We start from the raw sequence: 7,130 nt of genomic DNA, 5'->3' as shown, positions 1-7,130 counted from the left end.
CTCCAGTGCATAGCGGACGGCTAAAGCGTGCGGAGAATGTCAAGAGAGGGCGGGGTCGACCGATTTTGACATGGGAGGAGTCCGTTAAGAGAGACCTGAAGGATTGGAGTATCGACAAAGAGCTAGCTATGGACAGGAGTGCGTGGAAGCTTGCTATCCATGTGCCAGAGCCATGAGTTGGTTGCGAGATCTTATGGGTTTCACCTCTAGCCTACCCCAACTTGTTTGGGACTAAAGGCTTTGTTGTTGTTTGTTGACCTCTAATATCTACCAGGAATATGATTCTCTACTTCACATTTCTGGCCAATTATTCTTTGCTTCAGGCCGACAGAGAAGACGAAGATGGACTATGTGCTTTCAACTGTTACTCCTCGCCAGAGACGCAATATAGAACGAATGGTGCAACGTGAGTCAGTGATTTCATGTTTGTTGGTTCTTCCTTCTCTTGCATATATTGCTTTACTATTATAGAGAACTCACGGTCGTGGTTTACCATGTTCTTTAATTAGTCAACAAGACCACGGACAAGTGCAATGAAGATTATTTGGAACGATTTGGATGTCCTGATCCACCTGTTCCGAGCCGGAGTTTTGTAGAGAAGCCATTTGGTTATACAGATGCAGTTTCTGATGATTCATTGACTTCCAAGGTTGTCTCGCTTGCTTTATATGATGGTAATTATGCGTCTTTCCGCTTCTGAATTTTCTAATTTGTATTTAATCATCACTAGTTCATGATCTAAATGACGATTTTATGCAGGAGATAAGATGTTATTTGCATGCTCGGGCGTAGCTTTACAACACGAGGCAACGACGTTTCCAGTAGTGTCAAGATTTGTGACATCAAAACGTTTGGTTACAGAATTTGAAAAAAACAGAAACAGAGCTGATAATTTGAGGGTTGGTGCTGCTAATCGCTGTGTTTTCAATTTTTCCCTTTGTTTTTCAAGGTAAATGTGATCGATTGGGCTGATGGATATATACTACTCTTTTCACTATAGGTTAATGTGCGCCTTCCCAACAAAGCAAGTTTCGATGGGTTCTTGGGGCTGTATGATAGTCATATTGCGATTGTCACGTCCTTCCGCTTCGCAAAAGTACTTCCTGTAGATCTGCACTCCCATATAGATTGGCAGCATGATCTGGTAGCTGTTGGGCGAGCCTTTAGCTCGGGCACTTTGATGAGCACTGCCAGGAAGCCTATTGATATCCTGTCACAGCAGCAAGCTACAGATGCTCTGATCCCTTTCCCTTGTCCTATCACAGAGGTAAGCTGTTTGTTATTTCCTACTCTTTTGGCATGATGAAAAAAAATGTGGAACAAAATTATTGCGTCGTAATCCCAACCCCTTTTATTTTGTCATTCTAACTTTGGGCACCAAAGTCATTTTTCCTTTGCGATCCTTACTGCTTTATTCTTTTTGGCTCTAGGCTGGACTTGGAGTGCCAGTTATTAATCTAGCCGGGGACGTTGTGGGATTGAGCATTGAGGTTGACATCGATAAGGAAACTACCTGGTTCCTACCACGTGTTGCGCTTCGTGTACACTTGGAATATTTGGAGAAGTTCACGTATGTCTCCTTTGCTTCTACTCCCTCCGTTCCGATTTACTCGTCGTGGTTTTAGTTCAAATTTGAAACTAAAACCACGACGAGTAAATCGGAACGGAGGGAGTAGTACTTATGATTATGAGCTACATCATCCCCAATTTACGTATCTATATTTGTTTTGTTCAAAACACACCTCCTGTTCTGGTTCCTCCCTTGTAAGGCGAACCATCTTTTGATACAAGCATTGAAGGGATTTTAAGTGTTCTCACAAATATCATATGAAGAGTTGAATAAGATAACATATTATATGCAACTATCATAAGAAATAGACCTCACACTTAGCAAATATTAACTATTTTGTATTTGCCTACAACCATAAGAGCGATCAGAACATGAAGAAAATTAGGGGAGTACTGTTCATAAATAAATGTCCACGAATAAGCATATCCTCACAAATTAACATTATTCATTGTTTTTCTAAGTTGTCAACAAAAACCTGCCAACTGAATAATGGAATCACTTGTCAACCCTGAAACAGTTGAAAAAGTGAAAACCCCATGACCAATTAATTATATCTCAATAACGAAGTGGTAATATGAAAAACAGTTCCCTACATACACTACTGCCTACATTTTGGTGCTTCAAGAGATCATAGAAAAAGCCAGTAGGGCTCTGGGAGTTCATAAATCTAAAATAACAAAAAATAGATACAAATGTACAGCACCTCTAATCTTACCTACTCTTTATCTAATAATTTGACAGATCGACATTGTAAATGTGTTGCGCACATTCTTGAAAAAAAATGTGTTGCACTTAGCTTGTCTGCCACATCCATCCGTTGATTAATGGATCCATGGGTAACACACACACACACACACACACACACACACACACATATATATATATATATATATATATATATATATATATATCAATATATGTGCCTCATAGAACTGGGAGAGGATTTACCTTGTTGTGGAAGCAGAGCTTTTGATTACAACCAAAAGATAGGAGAAGAATATTGCCTTAGTGTTGAAGTTGGTAAATATTCTTTCAAATGAGGAAGGGAGAGTCATTTGTTCAGACTAAAACATGGACAATGTGGCTCATAGTTTTGACCTATGCATCTGCTCTATCCTCTTGACTTCTGTTTAGTATTGATAAGCCTGATTTCCATGTCTTCTTTCATACCTGGTTTCCTTCTCTACGATCTGGCTCACGTGTTGGTTTTTGCTGTTTTGCTGTTGGACTGGCACTTCTGTGCATCTATTTATTTCGTGAAAAACTCAACATTGTTCTATTGCAGCCCAAACTCTACAAACTTCCGTGAATATACCTTGCCTGATGGTGTATACAGCATAGTCCCATCAGGTGTGAATCAATCTTCCAAAATGCTATCTGATGATGATGTGCAGAGATTCTCTTGCCCTAGTCTAATCTACAACCCTCAACTGTAATACCGTCTAAGAATCAGCCACAAACTCTTAAAACCAGCCAAAATTCAACCCTCCCCTCCCCACACCCTGGTTTTTACCTTGTTTACCATCCAGTCAGCAAGCCACATCAGCAAAAAATCAAAATTTTCAGGAAAAAAAATCTGTGAAATGAACAAAAATCAAGGAAATGAAATATTTATTTAAAAAGTCTGTAGTATAAAAAAATCAACTTTCCCAGAATGCTTAGTATTGTTTTCTTTACTCACAGTTTTTTAAAAAAAAATTCTGGAATTTTTACAACATTTTTCAAAAAATTGGGCAGAACATCATGATAAAAAAGTTGTTTTTTTCGGAAAAAAATCAATTTTACAGTTTTTAAATTTTCCAGATTTTTTTTGATATGACAGATTTTTGAATCTTCTAAATGTATAGATATTTTTTGTTTTTTCTGGAAATTTGATTTTTTTTTTCTGACTGGATGGTCAATTGGGTCAAAGGCAAGATGTGGGGAGGGGAGGGGAGGGTTGAATCCTGGCCAGTTTTAATAGTCGGGGTTGATTCTTAGACGTTATTATTGTTGAGCGTTGTAGATTAGACTAGGGTAAGAGTTGGGGCCTGAAATATGGACATCTCTCGATTTTATTATACACATCATCTTGAGTACTTATATTGATCATTTTATTGCTTCAGGATTTATGGCAGATGTGAATTATTTAAAATCACGTGGATATCCTCAGCCACCACCACTTGTGCTCGAAGGTAAGTCATTGCTTTCTATATTGGCGACTTCTATCTTCTGTAACCTTTTTCTAGCTATTGCAGTGACATAACTTCCCTTCTTGTTTCCATAACCAGGCGATGGGAGATTGTTTAATACATTTGAAGAGGAATTTGGTCAATTATATGGTTATAAGGACTACGATTGCAATCTTGATCATCGTAGCTCTGGGGAGCAGGTCTGGGCTAAACTTCCAAAAGAAGTTGTTACAAATATTGGCCGGCGTGTTGTCTCAGTCTCTTCATACGATGGTGATTTTATAGTCATATGTTGACCATTTGTTTATTCTATTGTTTGTTTCCACTGAATAATGGCCAAAGTTATTTGTGTGTAGGAGATGTGAGATATTTTTCATGTACAGGCCTACTTATAAAGTGGCATAAAAATGGTAAGCCTGTTATCCTTACTTCGGCCAGTTTGGTTAGAAGTCGGGTTGATGAAGACCAGATTGATGAGAAACTGAAGGTTGTTGCTCCTAATTACTTTCCTTGTTCTCTGGAGTGAGATGATGGCTAATTGAGTTGACTTTATCTACTGTTTTAGATTAAAGTACTTCTCCCACCGAAACAAGTCGTTGATGGGACACTGGAACTATACCATTCAGATTATAACATTGCTGTCATCAGTCTTCAGAAGCCAGTACGTCCGGAGAATATTTTCTGCACGGTGGAACGAACACGAAGAGTAGTTGCTATAGGGCGCGAGGCTGAGGATGGATTATTGATGGCGACAATTGGTAAATTGGTCAAGAAGCGTCCAGATGAGAAACTTAACTGCGAAGATCTTAAGCTCTCTACATGTAAAATCAAGAAGGTACATTGGTGAATCCCCCCCTCCCCCCTAATGGTAACCGATAATCTGATATAGATAGGTGTGACATAATCTATGTGTGCTTCCCCTGTAATCTATTGATACACATACTTAGTTATCATAATCTATCCAAGGCATTACAACTTCTCCATTCTATTTCTTGTACTAGGTTGGGATTGGAGGGCCCCTTGTTAATTTTGATAATGGGTATTTTGTTGGCATGAACTTCTATGCTGAAACTGCTGTAACTCCTTACCTGCCGAGGGCAATCATCGTGGAAGTTTTAAGCGGGATTGATCTCCCATCTCAAAGGTACATCTTTCCCTGTTTTGTCGTCTCATTTATATCTGTCTCGGGTTCTAGTTGTCTAGATATATATCCATTCGGCGTGCTTACATTAATATTTTCTTTCTTTCTATGATGAAGAGGAATGGACCATGCCATTGACATAATGGGTGACGCAACAGTTAAGAAAAACAGGTATTTGTGCTGTTTCGCACTGCAAATTCATTTAGTATTTGTTTTAACATGAATTTGCACTAAAAAGAATTTGGACGACAGGTGGCCGGTGCCTAAGCCATATTGGTACCATCCCCTATTCGATGATGATGCTCCGTTGCATTTTTATGGAAGGCAACTCTAGTAGTGCTATACTCTGTCTACCGTTGCCCTCATCTCGTTATCCCAGCTCCACTTGCCTAGCAAGTATTTTAAGGTGATACTTTGTAGATTTATTACTCCGCCGATCCCCCGATAGTCAGCGACAATTAATATGGATCAGAGGGAGTATATTATTATGGTGTTCTGATGGTTCTGCATAATTAAGAATTAGAACAAAGAAGCTGCAGACACTCGTCTCGATTGTTGTCACCTTGACTTTGTTTGACATGGACTTCTAGTTATTATTTTTTGTGCATGTGGTGATGCCAACTGTGGAAATATGCTTGAATGATGAAATACTGAAGACAATATATTTTTCTTTTTAATTTATTTAGTGAGCACCCAAAATTGTGTCTTAAATTTCTAGCAAAAGGTAAAACTCAAGAATATAGGCAAGCTCCCACCACATGCCAGTGAGTAGCGAACAACACTCCAACTCGAACGCACACAATACAACTCCGACGCATAAGGGCATGTCCTACACTGGCCAACAAGGGTGCGTCTCGACCGAAGTCAATCACCTCCAAAGAGAACAACTCGAAGGAAAATCTCCTTGCCAATGCACCAACCACTCTTGATTGCCGAAAAGAGTTGGCCGGTGGGTGGCAAACTAGGACAACCTCAAGAAAGGCGTCGTACTTGACTTACCCGTGACATTGTACATAGTGTCATTGACGAACAATCCAGAACCGCGGCGAACACCAAAGGAACGCGAACAAAGACCTCCCTCCCAACAGAGGAACAATGTCAAGGACGTCGCCATCGCTGATGCGAATCAGAATCTAGACTTTTGCATAGAGATAACCAAACAAGTGAGAGAGAGCAAGGTGCCGACACACCACATTGTTGCCTCCAAGAAAGGGAAATGACAGCCACAGTTGTTGTCGTTGATGGCATTGACCAAAGACGAGTAGGACATCCATCCAAATCGTCTTACCTACATCCCTGCCCATCGAAATGGGGCGCACCATCCATGTTGGTTCACTCCGACGCCATTGTCGCAACACCTAGCAGATGAAGCTGCATCGCCTCGCCCCAGCAACACCACCGTAGAAAACAACCAACACCTCCACATCTAGCCACCACTGCAACCATCTACACCCCCATGGTGCCAAGCAGCCGTCGAGGCCCGACGACTCCACAACGCGATCTGCACCAAGGTCACCTTGAAGACGCCCCACAAGGCCAGATCGAACCCACCGCGCCGCCCAGAGTTGCGGTCAACCACCAGCAGGCACCAGCAGGCCCTTGCAGGAAACACCACATGTTGTGCCAACGGTGGCCCCCAGACCCTACAAACGCCGGAGCACCAGTTCATCCATTCTTAAAAAAGTTCATCATTTTTTTTAAAAAAAGTTCACCAATTTTGAAAAGAGTTCATCGGTTTTAAAAAAAAGTTCACAAACTTCAAAAACGGTTCACAAAATTTAAAAAAAGTTCATCGAATTTGAAAAAACAAATCATCAAACTTGAGAAAAGTTCATCAATTTGAATAAAAGTTCACCGATTTTTTAGATTAGTTCGTCGGATTTGGAAAAAGTTCATCAAATTTGGAAGAAAGTTCATGGATGTTGAAAAAAGTCCTCCGAATTTGAAAAAACGTCACAAGTTCTGGTGAACTTTTATCATCGAATTAGAAAAAGGAAAAGAAAAAGAAAAAGAAAACATATAGGAAAAAGAATAAAGGACTTAAAAGGTTCTCACCGTGATTCCGGTCCCCCGTGCCCCCCGCGTCGCCCTCCCCGAGCGAGGCGACCGGGGCGGCTCCCCACCCCTCCCCCTCCCCGCGAGTCCCCGCCCCCTTCCCCCTCGCCGCTGCCGCCGGCGGGCGCGGCCGGACGTTGCCCGCGCGGCGCCCCGCAGTCCGGCGGTGGCGGCCCTCCTTCTTCACCCGTCG

At 41.3% G+C, this 7,130-nt stretch overlaps 1 pseudogene; it reads left to right on the top strand.

Annotated features, from left to right (window-relative positions):
• Positions 1-396: 396 nt before the first annotated feature.
• LOC119316003 overlaps positions 397-7,130 on the top strand; it is a 13,948-nt pseudogene continuing 7,214 nt past the window's right edge.

The sequence above is a fragment of the Triticum dicoccoides genome, chromosome 6A, assembly GCF_002162155.2.
Source record: "Triticum dicoccoides isolate Atlit2015 ecotype Zavitan chromosome 6A, WEW_v2.0, whole genome shotgun sequence".
In the NCBI taxonomy this organism is placed as follows: Eukaryota; Viridiplantae; Streptophyta; class Magnoliopsida; order Poales; family Poaceae; genus Triticum; species Triticum dicoccoides.
Note: the sequence above shows the minus strand (reverse complement) of the source record. Positions and strands in the feature narration are given on the sequence as shown.